The 15,859-nt window shown below is 47.9% G+C and overlaps 1 protein-coding gene across 7 annotated transcripts in view; it reads right to left on the bottom strand.

Moving 5' to 3' along the window:
* Fhit (fragile histidine triad diadenosine triphosphatase) overlaps positions 1 to 15,859 on the bottom strand; it is a 1,554,732-nt gene that overhangs the window by 81,520 nt on the left and 1,457,353 nt on the right. The window lies entirely within an intron of this gene.

Below are 15,859 nucleotides of genomic sequence, written 5' to 3'. Positions count from 1 at the left end.
GTAAATTCAAGAACAGGATTTCCACAATCCCAAGAGGTTGGGTGGGTGGGTTTTGGTCATCCAATGGGTTATGGATATTTGTCATCGTTTAGGGTAGTTGGTTACAAGTTGTATTGGTAATGATCAGGGAAAAAGCTGAACCAAGGAGATTAGATTCAGAGTTCTTGTTTGAAAAAAAAAGAAAAAGAAAAATGGGGGGATACTGATGAGAGGATAAAAGGGTAGATTATTGAAACTATTCTGAAAGAAGAAAGGGAGGATATAGATAAGATATGATAAAAAGGTAGATGGTTGAATCTACTTTTAAAAAGCAACTAATAGCTTTAAATACTTTATATTGATGGGTGATGTTGCTCTGTATGCTGTAAATGTATTGCTCTGATTGGTTGATAAATAAAATCCTGACTGTCCAGTAGCCAGGCAGGAAATATAGGCGGGATAAGCAGAGAAGGAAAATTCTGGGAAGAGGAAGGCTGAGTGAGGAAATGGCAGGGAGCAGCATGTAGTGGCACACAGGTAAAGCCACGGAACATGTGGCAACATATAGATTAACAGAAATGGGCTGAGTTTAAGTGTAAAAGCTAGTCAGTGGTAGGCCTGAGCTAATTGCTGAGCAGTTTTAATTAATATAAGCCTGTGTGTTTACTTGGGTCTGAGCAGCTGCAGACAGTGGGACCACAGGGCCACCAGGAGTGAACACAGACAAACTTCAGCTACATTATATTGGATTTTTGTATATTGTATACAAATTTGTATACTGATGCAAACGAGATTAATTTTGTTAGAACATACTGCACATACATTTTAAATCTTCTTCAAGGTATTGTACATATACAACTCATTTAACAATGTAATGCAAATTTCTAGTCCTTAAAAGTTATTATTACAAACTAATTAGGATATAAAGAAATGCAAGTTAGTAGTCATTATAATCAAACTTATAGTCATGTTAGGTATGTTCTCAAGGTCAAACATATATTTTAGATAGACAGGTCATCTTCAAACACTTCAGAGATCTATAGAATGTGGCATTTAAGATGTTTTAATAACATAGGTTCTTTTTTTATGACAATGAGACATTTCTGCTCTTGGCAGCACCTATCTACTTCAAAGAAGGTGAAGGGCATTAAAGAAACTCCATATGGAGTTTACTTTCTTTGTGGCAAAAGTTAGCCACTGGGTAAGAACTGCTGAACTTTGACAAGACAAGGTAGGACAGCCCTTCAGAAAATCCTGTTCACAGATATGTCTGTCAGATATGCTAAGCCTGTAGGCCAAAGATGGATGCTCCAACGTTACAGAGGAACTTTGAGTGACTGCCCAAGCAGCCAGCTGTTTCTATCATTTCTCCCCAATTTTTGGAAGTTGCTTGCTTCCACTTCCTGCTTATTCAGTTAATATTATTCCCTTCTCGGGTCTCTGATGGAATTGAAGATTAGATAGCTATAGTTATAATTTTCCTTGTTAACAAATTCGGAAAGTAAGCTCACCAAAGAGGTGTAAAGTGTACAAGTTTGAGAGACATCAAAAGATAGTTTTCAGTTGGTAATACAAGTTAGGATAGAAAGTGAATTAGGCACAACACTTTGTACTCACCAAAATAGTATAAATAATGGAGTATTTTCTCTGAATTTGTCAATTGTTAATGGACTAGACATTATTGATGTAATTATTGCCTGTATGTATTGTATATAGTCACTGTACTTATTATATATATTTTTCTTATATTAGTTAAAATCTTTTTTATTTTAGACAAAAAGGGGGAGTGTGATGATATTTTGTGTATGCTCTAACAAATAAAGCTTGCCTGAAGATCAGAGGGCAAAGCCAGCCACTATTTAGCCATAGAGGCCAAGCAGTGGTGGCACACACCTTTAATCCTAGCACTTGGGATCTCATGCCTTTAATCCCAGCACTAGGGAGGTTGAGACAGGAAGTGATATGGCTGGGCGGAGAGAAGGAAATATAAGGTGGGAGGAGACAGGAGCTCAGCTTTTTTGTCTGAGGAATTGGTGAGGTGAGGTGTGACTATGGCTTGTTTCTTTGTCTCTCTGACCTTTTAGCATTTACCCCGATATGTGGCTCCAGGTTTTTATTAAGACTAGTTAGGATTTGTGCTACATTATTTCACTTAAGAGTTAATTTTGGTCTGGAGAGTTGGTTCAGCAATTTGGAGTACTTGTTGCTCTTATGGAAGACCCATGTTTGATTCCCAGAATCCACATGGTGACTTGCAACTATATGCAACTCCAGTCCCAGGGAATCCAAAGTCCTCTTCTGACCTTCATGGGCACTAGGAATGTACATGGTATACATACATAAATACATGCATGCAAAAAATTCATAGATATAAAAACAATAAAATAAATCTAAAACAAAGTTTAAAGTAACAACAACAAGCCCTTAATTTAGCTGGACTTTTAAATTACCTCACCAAGAGACCACCCATTAGGAAGAATGATCACCAAAAACCATCTAAAGAGATGGGAAGAATAATTATCTGTTAAATGAGATAATATACTCAAGCTTCCCAGAAAACCTACTCTTGATGCAGTCACTTTGTAATGAGCATAGTTTTAAAAAAATGTCTTTTAGATTCATAAAAATAGCTTAGTCAAGATCCCCACTACACCCAAGGCTGCACCTGATAACCAGAATTCAGTGACATCACTCATTGAATATAACTACAGTCCTAGAATCCCATGACAGCCATTGCAATGCTCTGCTCTGCACATGTGGAGAGATGCTACTTTGATCTGCCCTGCGCCTGGAGAGTCTCCCCTGGGATCCTGACCCTCAAGTCTGAGACTTATGTTAGACACTGGACCTGACCTTCAGATATGACACACAGAACAGCCCTGGGGAGATAGACTTAGGACCGTAGTTAGGTACTTACAGTCTGAACCTTGTGAGATGACTCTCAGCATAATAACACACAACTTTTGTTATACCAACTGCGCATATCCACCTTCTTGCTCCGGACACACTTCCAAAGCCACCACCTTGTGGCTTAGGTAAGCCCACTTTGCTTTTCTAGGTAACTTGTAAAAATGTAACTTTTCCTTTTTCCTTATTTTTATTTCTTTTTTCTTTTCAATTCTCCTGGCCACGTCCTCACCCTCTCCTCTATGCTACCCGGACCCCACATGGTGCCACACGGTTGCTTTTCTGCTATGTGGCTCTTAGCTGACCTACATACCTAACTTTAAAATCATGGCATTCTTTTGTCCTATTTTCCATCTCCCCATCCTGAAAACTGCCAAGAGGTCCCGCTTACCTGCTGTTTTGTTTCTCTATTTCAGGCTTTACTAAACTTGCCCCTCCTTAGTTCTTCCTTAAATGCTTTATATTGAGATTAAGAATAAAAAAATGGAACCCCCATTTCTCTAGCACCAACCCTGAAAGTTCCTGGTGTTACCATCTTCTTTAGTTGATCGTTACCTGGGCCAGCAAGTGGTGTTGCTTCCATGGATAGCAATCCAGATAGGAGCCAGGAGAATGGCTCCTGCTTCATTAGTAGGCTGAGCAGTGGTGAAGCCTGGTTCCCTTTGAAGAGTGAGGATAAGCAAGGCAGAAGCCCTCACTTTAACAGCACACTTTGCATAGGAACAAAGGCAGAAGGAAGTTAGGCTTTTAACTGAAATCTTGCCTCTCACTTGTCACTTAGCAAAATCTTCAGCAGACCCTGCTAAGTAAAGAAGTTCTTGACCTTCTCAGGCTATTAAGAGTGACCCAAAATAAGCAAAGTGGCTCTGTTCCCCAAATTTCCTTTTATTGGTTGCTTTAGACAGCCAAACCTGAACAAAGCAGCCTCAGGGAGAAGGCTGGGCAATAACACTTATTTGCTTCAGCAAGAGATGCCTCAAAGGAAGGATTTTTTTTTTTTTTAAGAATATCAGGATAAAAGGAGACAGTAGAAATTTAAGGACAGATCTTGAGCAGTGACAAGTTTCAAGGGTAGCTTCTCAGAACTGAGACTTTAAACAGGAGAGAAAATGTGTGTACTCATCACTGACATGGCTGCCTCATAAAATATTCGGATTCTTCAAGAGAGGGAGGGCCTCAAGGGCCTCTCAAAGAGTGACTATCTCACTGTTAACGGAGTTTTAGGGCATATATTCTCACTTCAGGAGTCCCAGGAGGCTGGATTAGCCACCCAGCTCAAGATGCCAATTAAAGAAGGGAATAAAGAGGTGAAAAGCAGAGAAAGGAGGGTTAATCAGTGTGGCATATGGGGAATGGAATGAGACCCAGGTAAATCTTCTGTTTAAACAGAGGAAGAACTGGGGCAAGGGGCAAGGGGCATAGGCACCTAAGCAGTCCCAGACGCAGTGTGGGCCGCTTGATCATTAACTCAGCCCTGCTTCTCTAATGTAGCTTGCTGAAGTCCTTCTGCTTGCGAGGACAGCTACTCTAGGAGAGGTAATTGCCTTGGATGGTCTGGTCTCCTTTGCTGTTCCTAGAATTCAGGTGACTTCAGGCTTAGGACAAGATTGGTATCTTTCTGCCTCCAGTCTTGAGGGGGAGTGTGGTAGACTCAGCATCACCGTTTCTAGATAGACAAGTCCTGGAGTGATTACCATGTCCATATGCAAAGTCAATCTGGAATCTGAGTCAAAGTAAAGAAGAAATACAAAGTGAAGCCAGGGATGCCAGGCTTGCATTCTGCCTTTAGCTGCCCCATGGGATCAAATGAAGAGTCAGTATTTTTTAGAGAAAGCAGTTTCTAATGTCTGTTATAGCATTATGCATTATGTTGTACGTCTACTTCATTTGGGGCAAGGAGGAAATCAGAGAACCCACAAGGACATCTCCCAATTGTCCCTCACAAGCATATATTCTGAAGATGTGACCACAGCCCAGTCGGTGGCCCATGCCTGTGACCCAGCACAAGGGAGAGAAAGCAAGGCAGGGAAGCCAAGAATTCAAGGTCAGCCTGGGCTCGAAACAGAATCTCAGCAACACCAAAAGAAACAAAACAAATACACAATACCGCCCTCTGCCCACAAATCCTTCTGGGCATGCTGTAAGTTCAGTTTGTAGCATGTTAGGGTGAAGGCCAATTATTTGTCTGGGGATTGGGGGTTGGTTCTGACGAGAAAGAAAGTACCAGCAGCTTGGTCCTCTCTACCTACTCCCGTGCAGGAACTGGGAGGCTGACTGCCCATCCTAGAAAGGGGAGAGCTGTTGCCTGTGCCCTGCTACTAGCCCTTCCTCCCCTCTCTGTCCAAGAGGAAGCTTTCTCCAACTACTTGCCATTAGATTGACCTCATTTTAGTGCCTGGCATAGGTCTGAGATGAGAAGGAGCTAAGAACTGTACTGTTGGCCAGTTTCTAGGCTGGGAGTCTACCTGGAGTGAGTGGAAGAACTGTTTTCTGACTAGCTTAGAGCAGGAAGTGCCTGCTTGAAGCTTGATGTATCAAAGCTTCAACTGCCCCATAAGGTGTGAGGCCCTCTCTGCCCTGAGCACTTACTCTCTCAGAGCTTGTGATGACAGAGAGGAAGGCCACTCAAGCACTGGACTAGTTTGTATGGCTCTTAGATTCAAATTTCCTGTTCTCAATATTAAAGGCAGTTTATTACCATCCTCATGTTCTAAGTAGCAGTGGTGCATCAGGTCCTCCACAGTGCAGGTTCTAAGCAGAAGTAACAGAATTACCGAGAAGGTCTCTGAATTCTTTCCCATCTTCCTTTTTTGTGGAATGCCATCCTTCCTGTACTTAAAGGCAAAGGTCCACAGTAAAGACTCTGAACACACAGGCCTTTCTCGGCTTCCCTCAGTTTAAATCTTAGCTCACATCCCTTTTGAGCCGCCACACTTCTCCCCAGCTTCCACTTGCACTGATGTGACTCTGACCGTTCCTTCAGCTCCTCTTTCTTGTGAAGATTCCTACGCTGTATAACATGCTACAGACATGTGTGTGCTTTCTCTTGCAAATCTGTCTTTTGTCATAAGATGTCACCCCTGAAGCTACAAAGAGCAGAGGAGAGAGCATTTTCTCTTCCTCCCCACATTATCTTGGAGGTTGAGGTAAAGGAAACACCTATCCAAGGACGCATTACCAAACCCTCCTCCCAGGATCTTCTTACACACCCACTCTCCTCCACTGCAGATCTCTCCCCTGAGCTCCAGCCTTCTCCATGTCAAAGTAGAACATATCAGTCCTCCAGGATCCTCACACATGGCCAAAACAACTATTGCTTTCTGAGCAGAGGCAAAAATCTAGAATGTGACCCTGCAGGTGATCTTTCTTGCTAAATAGCACATAGGCAATGCTTTAAGCTTTCTAACATTCATTTTTATGAAGATTGCCCATCAGAATCCTTAAAAATCCACTGAAGAAAGGTGTGAAGGGAAGTGATACTTAAAGAGTATCAGGCCAAGTACTACATTCAGTAGGTAGGTAGCCCCCATTTAACCTCATAATAGTCCCTGTTTTACAAATACTATGGCTGAGCCACAGAGAGGGGGGAGAGAGAGAGAGAGAGAGAGAGAGAGAGAGAGAGAGAGAGAGAGAGAGAGAGAGAGAGAGAGAGAGAGAGAAGAGAAGAGGAGAGGAGAGGAGAGGAGAAGAGAAGAGAAGCAAAGCCAAGCCTGCCTATCACACGCAGCTGACAGATGGAGGAAGCTAGACCCAGCTTGTCATCCTCATTTCGGATCCACACTGGCATTTCTAGCCCATGTGACATTTTGTCTACTTGCTTCTCTCACATCATCCACAGCCACTGAATTAGACAAATCCTCACAGACTGGCAGAACACAATGACTCTAATCCGCAGGAGCAGAACACAGGTGTGGAACATGAGGTGTACACCTAGTGACTCTTGGGAGAAACTGCAGCGCCATCAAGTGTAGATTATCAAGTGTAGATCACCCATGTATGCCTCATTTCTAGACAGAAAGGAGTGGAAAGCCCGTGAAAAAACAAGATGGCTTCTCTTCTCCTTAATCATCCAGCTGCATTCAGATAAGTCTAGAAGCAGAGTAGCCATAAACAGAGCCCCTGACATACCTCTGAGGTAGGTAAAACAGAATGGGGACTCCTAATGCACTGTCTTGGGTGTATGCAGTCAGCTCTACCCTCATAGTAAAACCTAATAAGAGACTTGCAAGAGGATGTCCAGAAATCTCCATATTAGAGAGAAATAGGAAGGCTATGGAAGGGTTAGATACAGTAGGAAGCTCTGAAGTTACAGTTTGAAATGTTGAGCTATACCTAATTAGACAGGATTTAATCAGGACCTCAGGGAAGCCTCTCCTTTGGTCTCTCAGATCCAATGGCACATATTTGGAGTGGAGATGGGGAGATCCACCTTAACACTAGTGAGAAAGATGTGGTACCTTCATTAACTGGAGAATGATGGGAATTGGTACTGCATCAGAGATGCTAAGAAGGAACATACTCTTGGATATCTTCAACAAAAGCCAGGGTCTGGACAAGGTAGCAGGGTATGAAGTTCTGAGAGTGAGAAAAGAGTTCAGAGTTCCTCTGCTCATTCATTTTTCAGGGGAAGGAATTGAGGCTCAGAAAGTCTTGTTGTGCCTGTGTCTCAAGACTCCTCGAGCAAGACCACCACAGAGCCGATATCCAATGCAAAACACACAGGGGTTTATTGATAACAAACAAGCCTGGGCTTGGTCCATATCCACGATCCAACACAGTGGGTGGAGGAGGACAGCCCTGAGCTCTCAGGGTGAGGGATTTTTAAAGGGAAGAACCACAAGCAGGGTGGTACAAGCCTTGGCATCATATGATTGGGTAAGGATATGTAACCTTTGAATTTACTGGTTAGGGGTTACAGTTATAATTTTTGGGCAGGCCTGGACAAGTCCCAGGCTCTGTCCTTGAGCTGCCATACAGGCTGGCTGGCCTTGCATGTACTGACTGTGGGGGCTGACTCAGAGGCCCAGGCTCTGTCCTTGAGCTACCGTGGGGGCTGGCTGGCCTTGCACGTACTGACTGTGCGGGCTGACTCGATGGCCCAGGCTCTGTCCTTGAGTTGCCATAGAGACTGGCTGGCTTCACACTTTCACATTGACCTATGCATATAGCTCTAAGTTGGTGAGGGGTCTCAGACAGTAAACAACTGGCTGAACCTTGAGCAGTCAGATTATGTGCAGAAAGGGAACTACTGCAAGGACTATGTTTTTTGTTCATGGTCCTCCCAGAAACTGCTTGCTCAAGTCTCAGGAAACTGAAATTGAGGCCTGATCTATGAGAGAAGACTAACAGCCTGTTATGGTGTCTGCTTGGTCCTTTCAGTCTATGTGGTTTCTTTCAGGTTGCACAGTGAGTCAGAACCCAGGCTTCCCAAATCCCAGGTGAAAGCAAATGTTTATCTCATAATAGAGGCAGTCATGTCCTCCAGTAGTAGTAGACCCCCGTTTATGTCCCCAGCAGTAGTAGACCCCCATTTATGTCCCCAGCAGTGTAGACCCTCGTTCCTGTCCCAGCAGTGTAGACCCCTGTTTATGTCTCCCAGCAGTAGTAGACCCCCGTTTATGTCCCCAGCAGTAGTAGACCCCCGTTTATGTCCCCAGCAGTAGTAGACCCTCGTTTATGTCCCAGCAGTGTAGACCCCCGTTTATGTCCCCAGCAGTAGTAGACCCCCGTTTATGTCCCCAGCAGTAGTAGACCCCCGTTTATGTCACCAGCAGTAGTAGACCCCCGTTTATGTCCCAGCAGTGTAGACCCCCGTTTATGTCCCCAGCAGTAGTAGACCCCCGTTTATGTCCCCAGCAGTAGTAGACCCCCGTTTATGTCCCCAGCAGTAGTAGACCCTCGTTTATGTCCCAGCAGTGTAGACCCCCGTTTATGTCCCCAGCAGTAGTAGACCCCCGTTTATGTCCCCAGCAGTAGTAGACCCCCGTTTATGTCCCCAGCAGTAGTAGACCCCCGTTTATGTCCCCAGCAGTAGTAGACCCCCGTCTATGTCCCAGCAGTAGTAGACCCCCATTTATGTCCCAGCAGTGTAGACCCCCGTCTATGTCCCAGCAGTAGTAGACCCCCATTTATGTCCCAGCAGTGTAGACCCTCGTTTATGTCCCAGCAGTGTAGACCCCCGTTTATGTCCCCAGCAGTAGTAGACCCCCGTCTATGTCCCAGCAGTAGTAGACCCCCGTTTATGTCCCCAGCAGTGTAGACCCCCGTTTATGTCCCCAGCAGTAGTAGACCCCCATTTATGTCCCCAGCAGTAGTAGACCCCAGTTTATGTCCCAGCAATAGTAGACCCCCATTTATGTCCCCCAGCAGTAGTAGACCCTCGTTTATGTCCCCCAGCAGTAGTAGACCCCCGTTTATATCCCAGCAGTAGTAGACCCCCATTTATGTCCCCAGCAGTAGTAGACCCCCGTTTATGTCCCAGCAGTAGTAGACCCCCGTTTATGTCCCAGCAGTAGTAGACCGCCACTTATGTCCTAGCAGTGTAGACCCCCGTTTATGTCCCCAGCAGTAGTAGACCCCCACTTATGTCCCAGCAGTGTAGACCCCCGTTTATGTACCCAGCAATAGTAGACCCTCGTTTATGTCCCCAGCAGTAGTAGACCCTCGTTTATGTCCCCAGCAGTAGTAGACCCCCATTTATGTCCCCAGCAGTAGTAGACCCCCGTTTATGACCCCAGCAGTAGTAGACCCTCGTTTATGTCCCCAGCAGTAGTAGACCCCCGTTTATGTCCCCAGCAGTAGTAGACCCTCGTTTATGTCCCCAGCAGAAGAAGACCCCCATTTATGTCCCCAGCAGTAGTAGACCCCCGTTTATGTCCCCAGCAGTAGTAGACCCCCGTTTATGTCCCCCAGCAGTAGTAGACCCTTGTTTATGTCCCCAGCAGTAGTAGACCCCCGTTTATGTCCCCCAGCAGTAGTAGACCCTCGTTTATGTCCCCAGCAGTAGTAGACCCCCGTTTATGTCCCCCAGCAGTAGTAGACCCCTGTTTATGTCCCAGCAGTAGTAGAGCCCAGTTTGTGTCCCAGCAGTGTAGACCCTCGTTTATGTCCCAGCAGTGTAGACCCTCGTTTATGTCCCAGAAGTGTAGACCCCCGTTTATGTCCCCAGCAGTAGTAGACCCCCGTTTATGTCCCCAGCAGTAGTAGACCCCCGTTTATGTCCCCGGCAGTAGTAGATCCCCGTTTATGTCCCAGAAGTGTAGACCCCCGTTTATGTCCCCAGCAGTAGTAGACCCCCGTTTATGTCCCCAGCAGTAGTAGACCCCCGTTTATGTCCCCAGCAGTAGTAGACCCCCGTCTATGTCCCAGCAGTAGTAGACCCCCATTTATGTCCCAGCAGTGTAGACCCTCGTTTATGTCCCAGCAGTGTAAACCCCCGTTTATGTCCCCAGCAGTACTAGACCCCCGTCTATGTCCCAGCAGTAGTAGACCCCCGTTTATGTCCCCAGCAGTGTAGACCCCCGTTTATGTCCCCAGCAGTAGTAGACCCCCATTTATGTCCCCAGCAGTAGTAGACCCCCGTTTATGTCCCAGCAGTAGTAGACCCCCGTTTATGTCCCAGCAGTAGTAGACCGCCACTTATGTCCTAGCAGTGTAGACCCCCGTTTATGTCCCCAGCAGTAGTAGACCCCCACTTATGTCCCAGCACTGTAGACCCCCGTTTATGTCCCCAGCAGTAGTAGACCCTCGTTTATGTCCCCAGCAGTAGTAGACCCTCGTTTATGTCCCCAGCAGTAGTAGACCCCCATTTATGTCCCCAGCAGTAGTAGACCCCCGTTTATGACCCCAGCAGTAGTAGACCCTCATTTATGTCCCCAGCAGTAGTAGACCCCCGTTTATGTCCCCAGCAGTAGTAGACCCTCGTTTATGTCCCCAGCAGTAGTAGACCCCCGTTTATGTCCCCAGCAGTAGTAGACCCCCTTTTATGTCCCCAGCAGTAGTAGACCCCCGTTTATGTCCCCTAGCAGTAGTAGACCCTCGTTTATGTCCCCAGCAGTAGTAGACCCCTGTCTATGTCCCAGCAGTAGTAGACCCCCGTTTATGTCCCCAGCAGTAGTAGACCCCTGTTTATGTCCCAGCAGTAGTAGACCCCCGTTTATGTCCCCCAACAGTAGTAGACCCCTGTTTATGTCCCAGCAGTAGTAGAGCCCAGTTTATGTCCCAGCAGTGTAGACCCTCGTTTATGTCCCAGCAGTGTAGACCCTCGTTTATGTCCCAGCAGTGTAGACCCCCGTTTATGTCCCCAGCAGTAGTAGACCCCCGTTTATGTCCCCAGCAGTAGTAGACCCTCGTTTATGTCCCAGCAGTGGAGACCCCCATTTATGTCCCAGCAGTAGTAGACCCCCATTTATGTCCCAGCAGTAGTAGACCGCCACTTATGTCCCAGCAGTGTAGACCCCCGTTTATGTCCCCAGCAGTAGTAGACCCCACTTATGTCCCAGCAGTGTAGACCCCCGTTTATGTCCCCAGCAGTAGTAGACCCTCGTTTATGTCCCCAGCAGTAGTAGACCCTCGGTTATGTCCCCAGCAGTAGTAGACCCCCGTTGATGTCCCCAGCAGTAGTAGACCCCCGTTTATGACCCCAGAAGTAGTAGACCCTCGTTTATGTCCCCAGGAGTAGTAGACCCCCATTTATGTCCCCAGCAGTAGTAGACCCCTGTTTATGTCCCAACAGTAGTAGAGCCCAGTTTATGTCCCAGCAGTGTAGACCCTCGTTTATGTCCCAGCAGTGTAGACCCTCGTTTATGTCCCAGCAGTGTAGACCCCCCTTTATGTCCCCAGCAGTAGTAGACCTACGTTTATGTCCCAGCAGTAGTAGACCCTCGTTTATGTCCCAGCAGTGGAGACCCCCTTTTATGTCCCAGCAGTAGTAGACCCTCGTTTATGTCCCAGCAGTAGTAGACCCCACTTATGTCCCAGCAGTAGTAGACCCTCGTTTATATCCCCAGCAGTGCAGACACCCGTTTATGTCCCCCAGCAGTAGTAGACCCCCATTTATGTCCCCAGCAGTAGTAGACCCCAGTTTATGTCCCAGCAGTAGTAGACCCCCATTTATGTCCCCCAGCAGTAGTAGACCCTCGTTTATGTCCCCCAGGAGTAGTAGACCCCCGTTTATATCCCAGCAGTAGTAGACCCCCATTTATGTCCCCAGCAGTAGTAGACCCCCGTTTATGTCCCAGCAGTAGTAGACCCCCGTTTATGTCCCAGCAGTAGTAGACCGCCACTTATGTCCCAGCAGTGTAGACCCCCGTTTATGTCCCCAGCAGTAGTAGAACCCCACTTATGTCCCAGCAGTGTAGACCCCCGTTTATGTCCCCAGCAGTAGTAGACCCTCGTTTATGTCCCCAGCAGTAGTAGACCCCCGTTTATGACCCCAGCTGTAGTAGACCCTGGTTTATGTCCCCAGCAGTAGTAGACCCCCGTTTATGTCCCCAGCAGTAGTAGACCCTCGTTTATGTCCCCAGCAGTAGTAGACCCCCATTTATGTCCCCAGCAGTAGTAGACCCCCGTTTATGTCCCCAGCAGTAGTAGACCCCCGTTTATGTCCCCAGCAGTAGTAGACCCCTGTTTATGTCCCAGCAGTAGTAGACCCTCGTTTATGTCCCAGCAGTAAAGACCCCCGTCTATGTCCCCCAGCAGTAGTAGACCCCTGTTTATGTCCCAGCAGTAGTAGACCCTCGTTTATGTCCCAGCAGTGGAGACCTCCATTTATGTCCCAGCAGTAGTAGTCCCTAGTTTATGTCCCAGCAGTAGTAGACCCCCATTTATGTCCCCAGAAGTAGTAGACCCCCGTTTATGTCCCCAGCAGTAGTAGACCCCCGTTTATGTCCCCCAGCAGTAGTAGACCCTCGTTTATGTCCCCAGCAGTAGTAGACCCCCGTCTATGTCCCAGCAGTAGTAGACCCCCGTTTATGTCCCCAGCAGTAGTAGACCCCTGTTTATGTCCCAGCAGTATTAGACCCCCGTTTATGTCCCCCAGCAGTAGTAGACCCCTGTTTATGTCCCAGCAGTAGTAGAGCCCAGTTTATGTCCCAGCAGTGTAGACCCTCGTTTATGTCCCAGCAGTGTAGACCCTCGTTTATATCCCAGCAGTGTAGACCCCCGTTTATGTCCCCAGCAGTAGTAGACCCCCGTTTATGTCCCCAGCAGTAGTAGACCCTCGTTTATGTCCCAGCAGTGGAGACCCCCATTTATGTCCCAGCAGTAGTAGACCCCCATTTATGTCCCAGCAGTAGTAGACCGCCACTTATGTCCCAGCAGTGTAGACCCCCGTTTATGTCCCCAGCAGTAGTAGACCCCCACTTATGTCCCAGCAGTGTAGACCCCCGTTTATGTCCCCAGCAGTAGTAGACCCTCGTTTATGTCCCCAGCAGTAGTAGACCCCCGTTTATGTCCCAGCAGTGGAGACCCCCATTTATGTCCCCAGCAGTAGTAGACCCCCATTTATGTCCCCAGCAGTAGTAGACCCCCGTTTATGTCCCCAGCAGTAGTAGACCCCCGTTTATGTCCCCAGCAGTAGTAGACCCTCGTTTATGTCCCCAGCAGTAGTAGACCCCCGTTTATGTCCCCAGCAGTAGTAGACCCCCGTTTATGACCCCAGCAGTAGTAGACCCTCGTTTATGTCCCCAGCAGTAGTAGACCCCCATTTATGTCCCCAGCAGTAGTAGACCCCTGTTTATGTCCCAGCAGTAGTAGAGCCCAGTTTATGTCCCAGCAGTGTAGACCCTCGTTTATGTCCCAGCAGTGTAGACCCTCGTTTATGTCCCAGCAGTGTAGACCCCCGTTTATGTCCCCAGCAGTAGTAGACCCCCGTTTATGTCCCCAGCAGTAGTAGACCCTCGTTTATGTCCCAGCAGTGGAGACCCCCATTTATGTCCCAGCAGTAGTAGACCCCCATTTATGTCCCAGCAGTAGTAGACCGCCACTTATGTCCCAGCAGTGTAGACCCCCGTTTATGTCCCCAGCAGTAGTAGACCCCCACTTATGTCCCAGCAGTGTAGACCCCCGTTTATGTCCCCAGCAGTAGTAGACCCTCCTTTATGTCCCCAGCAGTAGTAGACCCTCGTTTATGTCCCCAGCAGTAGTAGACCCCCGTTTATGTCCCCAGCAGTAGTAGTCCCCCGTTTATGACCCCAGCAGTAGTAGACCCTCGTTTATGTCCCCAGCAGTAGTAGACCCCCATTTATGTCCCCAGCAGTAGTAGACCCCTGTTTATGTCCCAGCAGTGGAGACCCCTATTTATGTCCCAGCAGTAGTAGACCCTCGTTTATGTCCCAGCAGTAGTAGACCCCACTTATGTCCCAGCAGTAGTAGTCCCTCGTTTATGTCCCCAGCAGTGCAGACCCCCGTTTATGTCCCCCAGCAGTAGTAGACCCCCATTTATGTCCCCAGCAGTAGTAGACCCCAGTTTATATCCCAGCAGTAGTAGACCCCCATTTATGTCCCCAGCAGTAGTAGACCCCCGTTTATGTCCCAGCAGTAGTAGACCCCCGTTTATGTCCCAGCAGTAGTAGACCGCCACTTATGTCCCAGCAGTGTACACCCCCGTTTATGTCCCCAGCAGTAGTAGACCCCCACTTATGTCCCAGCAGTGTAGACCCCCGTTTATGTCCCCAGCAGTAGTAGACCCTCGTTTATGTCCCCAGCAGTAGTAGACCCCCGTTTATGACCCCAGCAGTAGTAGACCCTGGTTTATGTCCCCAGCAGTAGTAGACCCCCGTTTATGTCCCCAGCAGTAGTAGACCCTCGTTTATGTCCCCAGGAGTAGTAGACCCCCATTTATGTCCCCAGCAGTAGTAGACCCCCGAGTATGTCCCCAGCAGTAGTAGACCCCCGTTTATGTCCCCCAGCAGTAGTAGACCCTCGTTTATGTCCCCAGCAGTAGTAGACCCCCGTCTATGTCCCAGCAGTAGTAGACCCTCGTTTATATCCCCAGCAGTAGTAGACCCCCATTTATGTCCCCAGCAGTAGTAGACCCCCGTTTATGTCCCCAGCAGTAGTAGACCCCCGTTTATGTCCCCAGCAGTAGTAGACCCCTGTTTATGTCCCAGCAGTAGTAGACCCTCGTTTATGTCCCAGCAGTAGAAGACCCCCGTCTATGTCCCCCAGCAGTAGTAGACCCCTGTTTATGTCCCAGCAGTAGTAGAGCCCAGTTTATGTCCCCAGCAGTAGTAGACCCTCGTTTATGTCCCAGCAGTGGCGACCTCCATTTATGTCCCAGCAGTAGTAGTCCCTCGTTTATGTCCCAGCAGTAGTAGACCCCCATTTATGTCCCCAGCAGTAGTAGACCCCCGTTTATGTCCCCAGCAGTAGTAGACCCCCGTTTATGTCCCCCAGCAGTAGTAGACCCTCGTTTATGTCCCCAGCAGTAGTAGACCCCCGTCTATGTCCCAGCAGTAGTAGACCCCCTTTTATGTCCCCAGCAGTAGTAGACCCCTGTTTATGTCCCAGCAGTAGTAGACCCCCGTTTATGTCCCCCAGCAGTAGTAGACCCCTGTTTATGTCCCAGCAGTAGTAGAGCCCAGTTTATGTCCCAGCAGTGTAGACCCTCGTTTATGTCCCAGCAGTGTAGACCCTCGTTTATGTCCCAGCAGTGTAGACCCCCGTTTATGTCCCCAGCAGTAGTAGACCCCCGTTTATGTCCCCAGCAGTAGTAGACCCTCGTTTATGTCCCAGCAGTGGAGACCCCCATTTATGTCCCAGCAGTAGTAGACCCCCATTTATGTCCCAGCAGTAGTAGACCGCCACTTATGTCCCAGCAGTGTAGACCCCCGTTTATGTCCCCAGCAGTAGTAGACCCCCACTTATGTCCCAGCAGTGTAGACCCCCGTTAATGTCCCCAGCAGTAGTAGACCCTCGTTTATGTCCCCAGCAGTAGTAGACCCTCGTTTATGTCCCCAGCAGTAGTAGACCC

Source organism: Peromyscus californicus, unplaced genomic scaffold (assembly GCF_007827085.1).
Source record: "Peromyscus californicus insignis strain IS unplaced genomic scaffold, ASM782708v3 Scaffold_12__1_contigs__length_115047231, whole genome shotgun sequence".
Classification (NCBI taxonomy): domain Eukaryota; kingdom Metazoa; phylum Chordata; class Mammalia; order Rodentia; family Cricetidae; genus Peromyscus; species Peromyscus californicus.
This window is presented reverse-complemented; position numbering and strand designations above follow the sequence as displayed.